The following is an 18,408-nucleotide window of genomic DNA, read 5'->3' as shown; positions in this document are numbered from 1 at the left end:
TCTGCCAGTGTGTTCTATTAGACTTCTCAGGCAGGTCAGCCTGAGCGAGTGCAAGCGCGGACTTGTTTATGTGCAGGGAAGCAGACCTTTCTCAAAGCACAGCAACACAGCACAGAGTGAGAGGGGAGTCAAAGTGGATTTAATTGAAGCCTGTGTTTGTCTGGCCTTGAGACAACTGCAAGTGTGTTTGCAGCAGTCGGAGTAAAGTGTGGCAGGCTGAATTAAAAACCAGCCAGCTGTGCTGATTGATCCTACCAATAAAATCATACAGGGGCCGCACTCTCCAACTTTGTGTAAGTAGTAGTTGGGGGTGGAGGGGGGTTCTTAAGTTTCAAATTTGGTTGGGTCTGTTTCTTTTGAAGTTGGTCTTGACATGTAGGAATAATAAATTTCAAAATTAACTGCAATTAGTGGAACAAAAGTGGGAAAAAAAAAGATAATTACCATTTGTCAAACAACAACACCACTGTTCCAATCTCCCACACGCACAGCCTTTGTCCTCCCACCAAAACATATCCCACGTCAGCTCAGCGCCATGCTTTCTCTAAAGTAATTTTGCATTTGTCAGTCTCACAAAAGCTGTGCCCTTGGTGGAAGTTGGAATGCATTCAGCAGTCTTAGTGCTTCGTTCTTTTTAGAGCCGTTAAAGTTATTTATTTATGCCGTCTGGTAAAGATAGACATGTTATCAATACAGTCCTTCAAGCTCGCATTTGTGCGTGGAGTTTTTGTTTTGTTTTTTGTTATTTTTAAAAGAGAAATCTCTTGTTGTGGCCAGTTCCTCATTTTGAAATGGAAATGCACTGCTGGATATTTTCTCTTGGTCTGGGTGTGTGTGTTAAGTATTTTAGTTTTCTGAATGCTTAAGAAAAGGCATTTAAAATGCATTTTCAAAGGCTCTCAGTACCTTTGTGGAAAGCAGCTAGGTTCTGAGAGGTAAATGGAAATATTGGCTTGGATCCTTCTTAACTACTTCTGAGCTTTCCCTGCCCTAACCAAGACATCTGGATAAAATGTGCTTTGTATGCTGCAGCACATGCATTACCCAGACCACTCGCACTTCCCTTGTGCCAAGCAAATAGAGGCCAAAGTTGCAAATGTGCTTAGATTCCATAATGTACCTCGGAACTGGACAGAGAGGAGCTGGTAAACTCCATCCGTGACCCGGTGGTTTGGTGTTCGGCAGTAAAGCTTCGCATTTATATATTTATTTTTGCTACTGTAATGTAATTTTATCTCTCAACTTACCTCTGCATCCTTTGGAAAAGGAAAAGAGCTAGTGTTATGCTGACAGAGGGAGACAGAGTGGGAGTTTGCAGTGTCAATCAACATCTGCTTTGCTCAGATTCATTTAAAAATAGTGGAGTTGCAGGTGTAGTGAGGGAGCTTGACAGCTAAATAGTCCTCAGAGATTTTTGATAGGCAGAGAAACTCTGTGGCTGGGAAGTTAATGCTTTGTGTGCTTGGCCCCGAGGAGACTTTCACTATAGGTATTTTACACAGTCCTCAAACAAACATCAAGTCGCAGCTTTTCTCCTTTTTAAACTAAAAGCTGCGGGGTGTCCCGGGTATGGGATAGTGGTGCCGTAGTGAAAGGACTGTTTTGTGCAGCGAGGGGAAGAAGAATAGCTTCAATTTTGTCATGAAGTGCTGCGTAAAATATGAGTGGGAGAGGAGAAAGAAAGTGTCACAAATAGGTATTTCAATGGAGGTGGGATGGTGCTTTTACAAGCAAAGACATCTAAATCTGTCTAGTGTGTATTGTGCTTTAAGAATTTATTTACTCTAAAGCATTAAGTAAACCTACAGTGCATCGCCTGTGTACTTTTTATAGAGGCTGTTGGACTTTGGGTCGGGTGGGTGACAGAGTGAAAAACAAGCAGGCAAACGTTTTCTCCCTCACGTTTCGGGAAATAAAAACTGGAGTCTGCAGTCAGCGTTTTCCTGCCCACGTGTAACACTTCTAGACTCTGTGTTTGCGGTCAGCGTGCTGACCACACGACACGGGACAAAAAGGGGAATGCTGAAAAAGAGCGTCTGAGGAACCTGAGGAAACCTTTGCATTGAAGCAGGTGTTCAATGAGGCATGCTGACAACAACAGGAGCAGACGTCCCAGTCTGGGAGCCATCAGGAAGCAATCTTGAGGATTTTATGTGATTCAAATGAATAATTCATTTGTGTTGTTTTAGCGTTTTTTCTTCTGAAGATGGTTTTTCTCTTCCTGTGTCTTTCGAGAGATTTCGGAGCCACGTGTATTTAAAGAGCAGTCAAAAGCCAATTACTTTATTATTTAGAGAATTATTTAAATTATTTGTTCATAAATTGGGAGGAGGAAAAAAATGTCTTGCAAGACGGCCCATCACTTCCTCCTTAACATTTGGTTCGCTTCGGTTGTTTTGTGCATCTGTGCTTCATGTCTGCATATTATCCCAACACCACCTTCATAACATCTGCTACCTCTGGTATTAAACAAGGCTCAGGAGGTCCACTCTGTGTTTTCACCCCAGTTTGTTGTTTTTTTTCTTTTTCAGCGTCAGGTTATTTATAAAGTCCACAATTCTCTTTCTTGCATCCGCAGCATTAATAATTAAAGCAGTTGGTTTCGAACAAAGAAATCAATATTTAAAGGCTCAGTCCGTGCTCGGTCTGCAGCGCTTCATCCCCTCATGCGTCGCATTATACTTGATTGTGGACTCAACAACGCGCTTCGTGTTGGAATGAGAGCCTTGTAAGCTCAGCATCATGTGACCGCTGTGGTAGTTGGAGGGGATTTAAACAGATTACACACTGAGGCTGTGAACAGTTTCCAGGTTTAAGTCGGAGCTTCCATTTCTCTCACGACAGGAAATATATGCTCAGACTTTTTTTTACCACCTCCCCATTTTTCCCCACAAAAAAGGGGCAAAACACCAAGAACTCTTAAAAGCGCATAAAACCTAAATAAATAAAATTTCAAATAGGTTAGGTGTGGAGCAGACCAGTGGAAGTCTGCTTCTGGTGGTGGACCCGCTGTAATGCAGCAGAAGGGTTGGTATTTAGGTCTGTACAGCTCTGTACTAGGGCTGCCACGATTAGTCGACTAGTCACGATTACGTCGACTATCAAAATTGTCGACGACTGATTTAATAGTCGACGCGTCGTTTGAAGCTTTGTAAGATCCCAAAAGACGCAGGAATAAGCAGTACAATTTAAGAGTGTAATAACGGACTGAAACAGAAGATGGCAGCACTGCATGTACAAGGATGCCAGCTGCCGTTATACGGCGAAGAAGAAGTAGCTCAGCTCAGTTTCCAACAATGGCGGCAGCTAGTTAGTTTTAATATTACTCTTATTATTCTTTCTGGGTCACAAAATAAACGTTTAACATATTTTCAGGGGAGAATGTAGCTGTGTAAACCTCAAATATCTGCTCAGTTTATCAAGACACCACAAAAGCGCTCCGACGTTTTCGGAGGCGTCTGTTACCCACTAGCTCGATAGCTAGCTGTGGGCAAGGCTCCGTGAGAACACCGGACTCCCAGCAAATCGTTTTCAAACCCACCGCTGTCTTTCGCTACTCAGGTTAAACATATATATAAGTCACTTAGATAACTTTAAAAATTTTATTGTTTGGCCTTTTTTTAGTATTTTATTTGTTCCTGAATAAATCTGTTTGGCTGAAATTAAAGTTATAGTTTTTACACAGCTGAATAAACGTCAAGCAGACAACTGATTATCAGAAGCGTGAGATGCTCGAGAATATACTCCGGTGTCCCGTTATATTTTAGATAGCAAGGAGTTTATTAAACTTCATCGAAACAATCTGCAAATTTCATTAAAATTTAATAAACTGTCATCTTGTCTTTATTTTTAGTTAGCACCTTAAACACTTAAAGCTGTAAGCTAATGATAGTTATATAAGATCCGATGGATGCATGATCTGATTAGTCGACTAATCGCAAAAATAATCGGTGACTAGTGGACTATCAAAATAATCGCTTGTGGCAGCCCTACTCTGTACCAGTCCCTGGTTACACCTTTGGTCTCTTTGTCTCTATTTGCCTCCAACCTGAGACAAGAATTGTCCTGAAGTCACACGGCCCATCGTTGTAACCCTATTGACTGATGTATATCTTGATGCATATGATTGTTCTTATTTTTTTGTATTATATTTTATGACTACTGAAGACCCCAATCCAGAACTCATGGATTCATGGATATAGTGGACGATATGCAGAGAGTTGGTGTGACTGAGATCGAGGCAGGTGATCCGCTGTGAAGACCCCTGAAGGAACCGTAAGAAGAGGCCTTTGGTGGACTTTTGTTTTCTGCATTCTCAGTTCCTTCCCCATTCCTCTTGAGAGAAGGTGAACCCTTACCCCCTGTTGTTTTCATTGCTGTGAGGCTCCCTCACACATCCTATTTCAGCTGCTGTTCTCTGGTGCTCTTGTAACACGGAGAAAGGTTAGTAAGAGTTGAGGCTATTATTTGTACCATACGTCTTGAGGCAAAATTGATTCTGTGACAGTTATGTATATCCAACATGGCACAATGTTGACACTCACTCTCCAGTGTTTTCCCCAGTGCTTCACTCCTGGATTTCATGCCAGATGTGATGTAATAATAATAATAAATGGTTAATGTATCATTTCTTAAGAGCACAGTGCACTCTGGCTTTTGTCTCGACTTAGCTGATTGCCATATGTGAACATTTGGCCAGGACCAGAATTGAGTTTGTGATTTCAATCAAATGTCATTGCTAAGATATTTACAGTTTCTAAAGGATTATGTTGCACATTCAGTGCTGTTTTCCCTTCTTTTTTCCAAATAATTAACCACTTTTAATTACTGAATAAATTACTTGGTATTCACCAGAGAATTTTCCTGCCTGACAGCCTTTTTTTAATGTCACCAAAACTGTCATTATTCAGCTTTTGGCTCCATTACTGGCACAAAGATAAAGAGAAACAGTCATGTGTAAATTAATAATATGGTTCTGTTTAAATGTCTGATGCCACATCTGTAGTATATAATGTGAATTTTAAGTGGAATTGCAACTGTTGTTATTAGGAGTTTTTCCTATAATTCCTGTCAGATTTCTCAGTCCTGAATTTGTCTTTTTTGCCTGAGAATGGAAATCCATCCATTACATCCATGCATTTAGGAATGTAGACATGGGCAAACCGATCAGAATAAGGAAGGAACGCTATATAGAATGGCTGTTGAGCTACAAAACCATCTCTAGGGCTTAAAAAAAGACGAAATATCCATTGAGCAGGGATGAATGCTTCAAGCTGATTGAAAGCAATCAGGCATTTGATGGAAACTGATGCAAAAGAGCACACAACACTTCAAACCTTGAAGCAGATGGGCTACAGCTGCAGAAGACCACATCAGGCCTCACACCTGTAAGCTAAGAACAGGAAACTGAAGCTACAATTTGTACAGGCTCATCAAAATTAGAAAACAGATTGGAAAATTGGAAAAAGTTGCCTGACCTGGTGAGTACTGATTTCTGATAAATGCTACCAGCTGGAAAGCACATCATGTCACAAAGCTCAAATAGTCTCAAACTGGTTTTGAACAAAACAATGAGTTCATTGTGCTCAAATGGCCTTGACAGTCACCAGATCTTAATCCAATAGAGTACCTTTGGGATGTGGTGGAACAGTAGAGTCACATCATGGATGTTAAATCAATAAATCTGCAGCAGCTGTGCGATGCTGTCATGTCAATATTTACCAAAATCTCTGAGGAACATTTCCAGCACCTTGTTCAATGCCGTGAAGACTTACAGCAGTACTGAAGGCAAAAATGGGTCCAACCCAGTACTAGGAAGGTGTACTTCCTGTGGTTGGTGAGTGTGTGTATAAGCTTTTTATACAGACAGCTCTCCCCTTTGTGTTCTAAAACTTTTGGACTCCCACAAGAGTTTTGCTCACAAACAGGAAACTGTGAAAGACACGACTGACTGTTATCTTTGTCTCTAGTAATTATAGAAAAACTGTGTGTGTAACTTTGTGTCTGTTTCTAATGATCATGAGTGTCAGTAAAATGTGACTTCCACATAGAGATTTTCATTTGCAGTTTTTATAGAACTGTAAATAATATTTATGTTTAATGAAGCTACATTCTGAGTCATCATCTGCAAAAGCTATAAGTTGATATTAATACAAATTATAATCTTAGTAGTTCTTTCAAGGAAAAATAAAATGTAGAAAGAAATGGAATTAGGTAGAAAGACTTTTAGCCTCTGCTTTTCCCCAGGCTGTTTACTGAACGCTGGATGTTGTGCTCAGTATTTACATTCGCCTACACACCTTCATTGGATTACCAAAAACTCCTGCCTTCTAACTGAAACAACACTGCTGGCCAAAGGCCCGAGAGGGACCAAAAGATCGTCAGGAGGGAGGAGGAAGTCTTAATGTAATTTGTATGGCGCAGAGCACTCAGCAACCAGATGGGAGCTAGGCTGGCTTTACCTGAAGCAGCTTTCCTTATTTACTTCAGCGCCCAAGGCCATGTCAGACAAGGGGGAGAGAAACATGTTAGCCCGAGCAAATTATCACGGCTTTCATGTGGGTAAGCTTCTATCAGATCCTCCCACTCTGCAAAATGTAATGGAAGCAGAAGCAAAGTGCTCAGGGCCTTCACCTCCGACGTGTTCTCATTCGCAGTAGGACAAGGTGTATGTGGGAGATAAAGGAGCAGGTCCCAGTCACTCCCAGCCAGAAGACTGTGGCATCAGGAACATTTTGCTCTTGCCAATCATCGGGGTTAGGATATTGGATGGAGAGTAATTACAAAAAGGGCACTTTGGTAAGGGCACGGTGGTAAATCACGGCACTGCCTCTGTGCAGTGTGTGTGTACACGATTAAGAAAGGTTAGGCAAACTAATTATGGAGGGACAGTGTAAATAGGAAAATCCATTGCTTTGAATTAATGTCCATTTGATGTAATCAGTTCTGGCTTTTGTATGGTAGCTTGCAACCAGATAAAAATGTGAAATACATTAATGGAAACTCGATTTTAATGTCTGGTTTTTGATGTCTTTGCTCGGGTGCAGAGAAGAGCTATTCTGAAGTTTTTGTAAATCATTATCACGTTCTAAACCCGTGAACACCTGTGCAACTAAAAACAACTTGAGCGTCATTTATTCCGCACTCTGCATTCTTGTGAGAATGTGTGTGCACTTAGCGTAGTGTTGTGTCACTGACGAATATGGCGGTGGATGTTGGGATTTTTTGGGGTTTTTTTCTTGCATTGTGAAGATCTCGCTCTCCTGGGGAATACAGAGTGTGTACATGATTATTCATTACTGGTGAGTTTAAATCATTTTCACTCAAAAATGTCATCTTCTTCCCATTGTGCTGTGGCCTGCTCTGCAGATCTTTTTTGGATTTTTTTTTTTTAAATGTGAAATTTTGTTTAAAAAGTAATTGGTTTGAATCTAATTAAGCCGTCTCGCCTTAGCATTCCAAGTAATCATTTTTATTGTGTTTGATTGCAAGTTAACAATGGAAAAGGACACATGAGGAAGAATTATCTTAAGTGGTGTAATAGTTTTGTAACCAGACAGAATACACAATACTAATAACTGCAGTCTGGTGTCATAGTAAGGGACCTGACCTGCTGTTAGGCTACTGCTGTTGAGCTTTTATTACATTTCTAGTGGAAACGTTATGGGACACTGAGGGGATTTGGCAAATTGTAATGGTGTAGCTCAATTGGGGTGCGATGATTTCCCCCTCTATACCCTCCTCTGCTAAATTATTTCTATGCCCCTTGTGGATGGACTGTTCCAATGCCCCTTGACTCAATGTACAAAACAAACGACAGTAATATCAGAAATTAACTTTCACTTTCAGCACTCCCGATCCCATGACAGTTGATGACACTGCATAGATTGCATGCCAATCCAACTTTCCATCATGCAACCAAGCAACTGTTTCAACGTGAAAACTACCACTAACTAAATAAAATAGAAATTAAAAGGATTCATTTAAAAGTGATAATCAAAGCCTTATCACCAAGATCAGAATTACCCACAAAGGTGAGATCTGAAGCTTCTTATTTTAACTTGATGAACTGCAGTTATGCACTGGAGCTGCTGTCTGTGACATCGTACAGTTAAAAAGTGTTGCTATGCACAATTCTGTGAACAAATGTTATGGACAGGGTTGTTGGCTTTGCAGAGGATGGCACAGCTGCTGTCACGGGCTGATGGAGAGAAGCAGCCACGCTCTGTGTGAAAAGATCAGCCATAACCTGGCTGTCATTCAATGCATCAGTCACAAGTTAGAGCTTGCGGTCCGTGATGCTGTAAAACACATTACAAAGCACAGTTACTTTCACATATTTAATGACTTAAACTCAAAGTCTGTTTTTGATTTCTGTAAAGGGAGCAGTGCCTGCCTCCCTCTCTGGCAAGAGATTTGCACATGGGGGTAAAAGAGGGAACATGGCAACTTGAAGAAATAATCCATTATCACACTGTTTTCTTGTCTATCTACTATATTTAAAGATTGAAGTCAATATCACTGTGTGGAAAGGGAATTTAATTCTGGTGTTTTCATTTTATTGAAAGGTTTGATTGGATCATCTGAAAAGGGGAAATTGCAGATATTCATTTCATGAAAAATTGTGTTATATTTGTAAACACTTTTTTCTATTATTATTATTATTTTAGCATGTTTAGTTGAAGTTTATGATTCTTTAAATGTTATGCAGACAGCAGTAATAAACGGGCCACTCCAACATGATTATGGTCCCTCAATTTAATGGGGGACGGGCATCCCTTAAGCTCTCTACATAAGTAAAGAAAGCATACTAAGAATGGTTGCATTCCACTTATTATTTTTGTGCATGCTATCCAGTCTTTAAGTCTGACATCATTAGCCGTTTCCGGGTCCAAGCTATGCTTCAGGTCCCAACGTCGAACGAACACTGCGGCATCACTGAGAGTTACAAACTGTCTAAATTCTTTGATCTTTAATAAAATGGTCAGTGTGGCTGCTCCACCAGGTGTAACAATTAAGTTTAACATCCAGGCATCCTCGAAAACAGAATTTATTTAATTCAACTGAGTTAGAAGTTAGCAGGAAGTTAGCTCGCTAGTTTCCACCCAAACATAATATACCATGTTCTGATTGAGGGATTTCTGAAAAAAGTAAAATGTACAGCTCTGCTAACACTTTCAACATAAATGAAGACAAAAAACTAAACAGCAGTGACGTTAGTAGGGTTACTGAAGTTGGGCTAGCTGTTATATAATGATGTGCTACAACGTGGTGGCTAGCTACACAGCTATGGTTAGCATATTATAAACACATTAGCACAGTGAAGCTGGAGGATGAACGCTAACTTTTTTCCCACTCGATAAAAGTTAATGTGAGGGTTTCTGATGGTTAGGGACAAATGTAATCACATGGCAGGATGCTGCTGTAAACAGACCAAACTTTAGGGTGACCAACTGTCCTCTTTTCCCCGGACATGCCTACTTTTCACGTTCTGTCCGGGGGGATTTTGGAGATTGATTAAAATGTGCGGGTTTTTCTATGGGCCTACAGAGGCCAAGAGCACCCGTATGTGTGATGTCATCCCCCTGCGGCATGTGACTGTGGTTCTGCCTCACAGATGGGATGCAGCTAGGGTTGCCAACCGTCCCTTAAAAATCGGAATCGTACCGTATTTAGAAACAAAAGTACACGTCCCGTATTGAGCTAATAAGGGACGCACTTTGTCCCGTAATACAGTGATAATCAAAAGTAGTCTATAACTTTTAATGGAAGTAACACTTTGTTGGAAAACATAATTCCCAGCCCTTCTCCTGCTTTGTGACCAATGAGCTGACAGCACACTTATGACAATTCGAGTATGACAATTCAGATTACCGCTTATCTCATTGGTCGAGGAAAGGTCGCTTACGGAGAAAATACCGGAAGACAACAGATGACCACAACAAGAAGCATGGCCAACAGGGAAACAAACGCCGACACTGCGGTGCAAGTCTCGGACGACAGTACATCTAAAGCTGGACATACACTGTGCGATTTTCAAACTGCACGATTGACTCACAGAGGTTATAAGTTTGTAGGTCACGATGCAGGGTCTCACACTATACCGCCCGATGCTCTGATGCGACCTGAGTGCTCACACTGTGCCTCCATAAAATGAAGGTTATAACAGAAAATCTGTCGCTCGCTCTTCCTCTCTGTCTTTCACTCACACAGACACACCACCACCATCAACTTTGCTAAATTGCTAATGAAAAACACTGATCAGGCAGCTGTGATTGAGCAGTAATGTAAATCCAACTATTTTCACGGTTGTTGTGGTCGTGATAATTTTGTGATGCCACATCGAAAAGGCTCGGATGAGCTTTCCAAAGTTCTACAGGTTGTGCCTCCATCGCTTGTGTCCAGATCACACGCTGCACTGCTGTGCTGCACCGTCTTTTTCACCGACGTTTACGTGTTTGCGCGTGAGCAGTGTGAGCAGCTGCGGTGACACCCTCACCAGCGATTGATGATCAGGAGCTGCTCGAGGTGTTAATCGTTTCTCGTTACCCCACGTATACTACACAATGCACGATGAAGGCCAAAATTGGGCCGATCACCAAATCGGTTGCATGACTCAAAAATCGTCTCTAAATGGGCCAAAAATCGCACAGTGTAAGCCCAGAATTAGAGCAGCAATGTTTGTTCGCTCAGAGAAAGAAGAAAAAAAAAAGGCTGCAAAAGTACAGGGAGGAATGGGAAAAGGAAAACACCTGGCTGGAAAAGTGCACGATAACACCTATGAAGCGCACTGCACTGTGTGTCGGCGCACTTTTTCCATAGGCATGCTTCTAATGGTGGGCACATGAAGAACATGAGGGGCGTGAAAGCTCGGGGAACCCTTAACCAATTTCTTGTCCACCAGGCCACGGCAGAAGCAGATATGGTATGTAAACCCTGGTTTGTTTGTTTTTAAACCCTCTGGTTAAGGTTAATATGGGCATGTGCAGTGAATATCAGCGCTATGTGGCCAGAAGTGTGATAATATAATTTATTTTGTGTAATAAACAACTGCAAGGATAGATGATTACAACAAATAGATGACTAATACATAAAAGTAATACATAGATGAATAATGATGATGAGTTAAGCTCATGGGAACAAGCGGGTTTACAAACAGGAGCAGCTGATTAGCATTAGAAAAGCTGAGATAATACCTCAACTGAAGCCAATTGTACTAAATGCACTATATGTGCACAGTTACAAGAATATTTTTTGTTCTATTGCTTTCTATTAATTTATATAATTTTAAGTTAAGCAGGACAGAGTTCTTTTAAAGAAAGATTTACTTGTATTCTCAAAAGTTAAGCATGACAGGCTTCTGTTTAAGAAAGAGACCTGTTTTACTGTGTTAATGTTGTCATTTTGAGCTAAAAATAAATGGCTAAATGATCATTTGTTTCCCATATGGTCATATCACAAAGAATATGCATCTGCTTAAATCAAATTCAAGTCGAATGGTTAAAAAATAATTTACACACAAAAAAAAGAGCTACCACACTGGGAAGGGTGAAGACAACTGGGTTGCCCGGCCCTGGCCACGAGGTGTCCCTTATTTATTTTTCAGGGAGTTGGCAACCCTAGATGCAGCGCACCTGATGGTGTTTAAAACGGCGGTCCCCAACCCCCGGGCCTCGGACCGGTACCGGTCCGTGAGTCGTTTGGTACCGGGCCGCGAGAGTTGAGGCTCAGGTGTGAAATGTATAGTTTTCAGGGTTTTTATCGGTTTTCAGCGTTATTTTGTTATCGTTTTTATCGTTTACTCGATTTTCCTGGGTCTTTTCACGTGTGTTATGAATAAATTTGCTTTTTTTCGGTACCGGTACTAGTTTTATTTTGTTGTATTTATCCGCGACACCTTAAAGGCCTGTCCATGAAAATATTGTCGGGCATAAACGGGTCCGTGGCACAAAAAAGGTTGGGGACCGCTGGTTTAAAATATGCCAAAGCGCAAGTGCAGCCTTTCAGACGGACTGCAAAAGAAATTTCCCTCGTACCGTCCCGGTACTGGTAATTTTTCTTATACAGATGAGGCCTTATTTCTTTACCATAATTTAATTTCAGAGGGTTTTGAGTCATTATTTTGCACTTGTTGACTTGTAAAAGCCTATATGACATTTTTTTTATTTCACCATTCGTTAACCGCACAGAGAAGGCATCGTTTAATATGTTAAAAATTTCTTTAAGCAAACAGTATTATTAAAGTTCTTCATGACTGGGCCAAGTGTCCTCTTTTTTTGGAAATCAAAATATGGTCACCCTACCAAACTTCAGTCAGGAGAACAACTGAGAAATTCACAGTTTAACCAAACGTCAGTCTGTTCTCTATTAAAACACTTTTAGTAAATGAAGGTTGTGAAATATATGAAATTTCTTTGTAACTAATTAGCCATACACTCATGTTGCCTTTGCTAATTAACCATGTGAAGCTGTGGTTAATCCTTGGTTAAAGCTTTTCAGTCTGATGAAAGCCATCGTGTTTAAAGGTCCTTCAGATAAAGAGTAACCTGGAATTACATCAAAGTAATGGAGGTTATTTTCTTCGTAATCCAATCATTTGCTAAAATCTTTTTTTTTCTCTTTTGTTTTTTTAACAAAAAATTTTTTAAAAAAATGTTATGACTTGAACCGTGGATTTGCAAAATCATTAAACTAATTATCCGGAAATATTATCTTCATAAATGAAGGTAACCTTCAGATAACAATTATTATTATTTGTATTATATTATCTGTCTTTCATCCTGCGTCCTGTACTCTTCCCCCTCTGCTGTCAGATTTCCACCTGAGTCTCCTTGGAGTGGCATTGGACTCAACCTGGCCGGATTGATTGGAGCACTACCTGCTTGCCTGTTTGTCAGCCATGAATAATCTGTAACGACATTCAGAGCATCAGCAGAGGCCTTGCAGCATGCATTCATTGTGAAAAATGGACAGCTCAATCAAAAGAAGCTCTTGAAAAGCTGGTCATAACCGGAGGCAGAGCCTTGACCCAGAACACTGTCCCACTGACTCGAGTCGCAACCTCACCAACATCCCTGAATGGAAGGTCCTAGTGTATTCCTTGTGAACCAAGCTCCCCGCTTCCTTATCCCCTCCCCCAGCTGTTCCCGTCTGTCCTGCTCTTTAATAGAATCATGCTTTATTCGGAAGGCCACGTTATCCTTGTCAGGAGAGGCACGCTTATGGCGCCACCTGCCATTTTAAGCTCTCGTCGTCACCTAACGTGGCCCACTCATCACTGGGCTGCTTTACATGATAATGGAAGTTTGAAGACTGGATAAGGCAGTTGTGCCCTTGGTTCAGTGACATGGGGTTGCAGCTGTAAATACTGTATAGGTTGGTAGGTGACTGTGCTTTTGGATTGATTTTGACAGGCTGTTTAGTGAGCTCCAAAGTTGTCTTTTTTGCCAGCCTAGCTTGATGTCTGGACTTCTTTCATGTAGGAGAGGTAAATTGGCCGGCGGAAGAGCACATTGTTGGTTTCGTAAAAGGAAGCTTTGGACACTTGTGGTGCCGTTGATGACACTGATGCCATTTGGTACAAAGAAGAACCACAGGAGGAAATAAAACCCTTAGAGTATGGCTTTGACCGGTTGCCGGGATGTGCAGACAGTGCATTCTTAAAAGCGTTCATCTGTGGTGCCTCCCATCAACCATTGTGAACTCTCTCCCTTGAAATGGTGCATTCCCCTGATGTAGAGTCACCCAACCCTAATCCTCCTATATCCACTGATGAATCCCACCCACACACACTGTAGGGATGCTGCCTAATTGAATTTCCTTGGTCACAATGAGCGCCCACTCAGGACCTGCAAGTTCCAGTCCTTGCCTTTGATAAGCAAATGACCCCTATGGAATTGAGGTCAGAGACTGCGAAAACAAGAGTGAGGGAGAGAAAAATAAAGTCCTGCACTCAGACAAGCCCAATATCGACTCACCCGGGATTGAGTCCAATGATGTTTACCCTGTGTGTGTTGAGCCCCTGTTGGCTCAGGGGGAGATTCATCCTACCTACACACACACGCAGAGAAAGATGTCTGTGCTCTCAGAGTGTGACCCCGTCCCTTTTGTTCATCGTTACACTCCTTGCACATTTGAATGGAGTGCATGTGTAAATAATCTTGTCTTCGTTGCAGATTAAAATAAAAACACAATACAGTAATTCTGGATGTGGCCTGTGTGCGTGTCTGTGTGTGTGTGCCAGTGGATCTAGTAATAGCTTGTATTGTACTCTGTTGCCTGAAGACTCCATCATACAATAGTAAGGTCAGTTTATTCATGAACTGAACCACTCTGCATTTGCTTTGGTCTTTTTTATTTCTTCCATTTCATTTTTTTTTTTAAACTCAGGCCTTCTCAAGGCAGAGCCATGTGTGTTTTTTGTTTGGGGTTGGGGGTTTTTGTTTGCTTTATTTGTCTCCGAGCCCGAGCCCGTGGCCTTGATACTTTTCCCAATCCTTCTTTTTGGATAAAAGCATCCTCTCTCTCTCTCCCACTCTCTGCTTTACACAAAAATTGTTGATTACCATAATTGTTTGTGTTCAGGTAAACGAAATCACGGGGAAATAAGGATGCAATTTTCTTTGGGAAATTGGATAATTTTCAAAATCCAATTTGTCTCCTCATATTTTTATGTTTAAGTTTGATTTGGGCACTAAAATCTCTTCAAACACCGCTAACTGTCTGTTTGAGGCTTGAGTTAATACTGTGCACCTTCAACAGCTCAGAAGCAGCAGCAGCAGTATGATTTGCTGACTTTTTCCCCCTCTGGGTTTTGCCTCACTGGCAGCATTACATTGCCCTATTAAATTATTTTAAATTGAGTTTGTAAGCACCCTGTGTGTGCGACTCTGCTAAAAAGGGCACAGTACTCTTCCCTGCATGTATTTCAGGTAAATCTACAAATGTACAAATGATTATTTTACAGTTGTTATGTGTTTAAATTTGAATTTAAATAATTACCAAGGAACAACACTTTGCTATCAAAGATGCTCTGATTGGGTCGGTTTAGTGTTTAATAATTCAAGTTTGCTAAAATTAACTTTAGAATTTATTCAGGTGGCACAAGTCAGTCTGTTTTCAGGATCACTTGACAAAAATCCAAGCAGGATGTTGTTATTTAGGCTCTATCAATCGATAGAGATATAGATAAATCTGTCCATACGATAGTCAAACTCGTCCCATACTTTGCAAGCATGTCTGGAGTCACTGCTGTTGTTAAGCTACCTACTGGCAACCACGTGGAACTCACGAATCCCCCCTTTCTGACAGTATGTGTTTCGATCGTTACTAGTGAACATCCATGGAAATAAAGCACGTTGAAGTCGGATGAGTCTTTATGACGATACACCCTGTATATGTTAGTGCATCTTTCTACTACTGGGTCGGACCCCCTTTTGCCTTTAGCACTGCCTTAATTCTTCGTGGCATAGATTCACCAAGATGCTGGATTTGTCAGCTGTGAATCTCCCAAAGGTGCTCTATTGACATGGAGGTGTGGAGGCCGTTGCAGTACAGTGATCTCATTGTCATGTTCAAGAAACCAGTTTGAGATGATTTGAGCATTGTGACAGCTTTGTGCGTTACCCTGCTGGAAGCAGTCATCAAAAAATGTGTACACTGTGGTCATAAAGGCACGGACATGATCAGCAACAGTACTCTGGTAGGCTGCGGTGTTTAAACAATGCTCAGTTGGCGCTAAGGGGCCCAAAGTGTGCCAAGAAATGGTCCCCAGAACAATTACTCCACAAGTGCAAACCTGAAACTCGATACAAGGCAGGATGGATCCGTGTATTGATGTTATGAGAAATTCTGTCCCTGCCAACTCATCGGATCACACAATGCTTTTCCAGTTTTGGTGACCCTGTGTGAACTACAGACAGTATTTGAACAGGTACACCTAATGATGTGCCCAGTGAGTGCATATGCTTTTTCTTTGTTTCTGCAGCTTTAAAGCTTGTCAGGCGGGTAGTTGGTGTGAAAAGTGATATTAATTACCACAGGAGAGGACTCCACTGCTGGTGGCATTTGTGTTCATGTTTTATTTTTCTGTTTTTCCCAGTCCAATTTATTCCCATGCAGTGTTACAATAGTGAAGTGTACTTTCCAGAAATTGTATTCAAATGTGGCCTAGTAAGTTATCCCACTGCTCTACAAAAATGTAGAAAGGATCCAGCACTGGATTCACACTGTGTCAATCACTTAATCACCCTTTAAATTTTTCTCACTTATTTCACTGAGGTTTGGGATGTGAGCTCATTTAGAAAATGGGCTGCAGATCAAACCAAAGGCTGCAGGAATCGTGCCATGTTTTAATTATCATTTAACAGGAATGTTAAGTGCACACTTTCAGGCAAGGAAGTGTAAATTTCCTCTTTTCCGTTCCTAACACCTTGAAGGCGGCGAGCATACTATTATAAATCAATATTAATATAATTGAGTCATAAATGTGGCGGTGCTCCACTTTCAGAAGGACAGCTTTCTAGGAATCAATAATGTAGTTTCTCCGTCAGTCGTCTCCGAGTCATTTTCATAAAGTTTTGTTTTACTCATAGCTGTGTTGATGGAGCAGACTTTGGGGAAAACAATAGTAAATAGCAGCCTGTCCGATCGTTATAAACTGCTGTAAAATTACAGACGCGTTTTGTCCTCAAAGTGATGAGATTATTTTGTCCTACTTATTAATTGGAGTGAAATTGGACAGAGTGACTCACAGCAGTGTTACTGGAAGGTGTCAGACACAGAAAGCAGGTAATTATGGAGACAGGAAAAGATAAGGAAACAGAATGCAATTACCCTGGCAAGCAGAGCTTCAAATTGCTCTTCTTAGGATTTCTCACCTCAGGTTGCTATTGTTCATGCTTTGCATCTCCATACTGATCTTTATTCCTTTCACCCCCTAGCTCAAAGAAGGAGGAAGGTTTGCATTAATCAAACGAATTGCTACTGTAATTTGAGCCATACCGAGCACTGAATATCACTTTATACCAAATTTCAAATTCATGTATTTAAATATATTTTTCTAGCTTGCGCGCATAAACTGCTTGCTGTGAGCTCAATGTAAGTCAGGACGATCAGATGTTTCTGTACAGATTCCTCAAAATAAACGTTCGTTTAATGTTCAGGTTTTAGTGCATGCTTTACATTAATTTTTTTTTCCCCAGTTTTTGCTCTGCAGCAGGTACTCACCCATATATAATGTGCGTTTCATAGATTTTATTACTTACATGCACAAAAGAACAAGTACACACTTGCTGTGTACACCAGCAAAAATAAAATGTGCAACTTCTCCCTCTCAAAGCGCTTTCTGGCATACAAGATAGAATTTGCACATTACTGCAAAAGTAAATATACATCCAATAAGAAGCGCTGCTCTCCTGAGTTTGACATTTCATTCAGTACTGTGCTTAATTTTTTTTTTCTATGGAATCTATAAGATGTAGCTGCTGAAATAAGCGTAATCCTTAAGTGATGTATGTAAAGTTAAAGCTACTGCTGTTGCGCACATGTGTACGTGTTTAAGAGGAAAAGCCAAATTTCCCCATGCCGCTTATTTGCAGAAGGAAGGAAGGTTTCTTATGCTCCATTTGTTCATGCTCTGCAGTGCCCATTTTGTTACTTTAGCTATTTCTTTAGCTTTTAGGTGCTCTCTCAGCCTGCGCCGAACACTCTTGCTGCACACACGGAGAACAAACACACATGCTTAATAGAGGTAGTGGACCTTCAGAAAGACAACGAGAAAGAATAAACGAGGATTTCTCAATCCAGTCTCGTGTTGGAATTGAGTCTAACTTTTTTTGACAGTCTCTGGCAGGCTTTGTAAAAAGGCAGAGTAAACATAAGAGGATCACTTTCTCTACTTTTTAAATTAACTGCGAGCGAGCATGTTGGTGAAATGTTGCACACAGCACGAGGTGTTGTTGATGCTCGGAGTGGTGCTTCGGGGCTGGATTCACTGCACATGGACTCACATTTACTGTGATCACATATAGCAAAAAATCTGCCGCATTTAGACACTAATACATGGCGGTCTGCCAGTGACCCTCACAGCTACTTATCACTCTGTGTGGCCTCCGGCGGTGGAGCCCGTCCTCCTCCTCTCGCCGACAGCTCGTGTCATCATTGGGCCAGCCTGGGCTCGTGCAGTCATGTGCAGTACGCCTCAAATTATTTAGCAAAAAAAATCCCAATTTATGCTTTGCTGGTTTGCTCGGATACTCTTTGCTGTGAAGTCGTGATGGCGTAATGGAGCACTCCTCACTTCAGTCAGGTTCAGTCTGGAGCTGGAAATGATTGTCACCAGTATCAAGAGTATGTCAGAGTGCTTTTGTGTGAATGGAAGTTAGAAAGTGGCTTTCCATTGAAATCTGA

General features: G+C 41.1%; 1 protein-coding gene across 4 annotated transcripts in view; it reads left to right on the top strand.

The window, feature by feature from the left end:
* unc5a (unc-5 netrin receptor A) overlaps nt 1–18,408 on the top strand; it is a 149,884-nt gene that overhangs the window by 85,186 nt on the left and 46,290 nt on the right. The window lies entirely within an intron of this gene.

This window comes from Pundamilia nyererei, unplaced genomic scaffold, assembly GCF_000239375.1.
Source record: "Pundamilia nyererei isolate P.nyererei 1_Seehausen unplaced genomic scaffold, PunNye1.0 scaffold00001, whole genome shotgun sequence".
Lineage (NCBI taxonomy): Eukaryota > Metazoa > Chordata > Actinopteri > Cichliformes > Cichlidae > Pundamilia > Pundamilia nyererei.
This window is presented reverse-complemented; position numbering and strand designations above follow the sequence as displayed.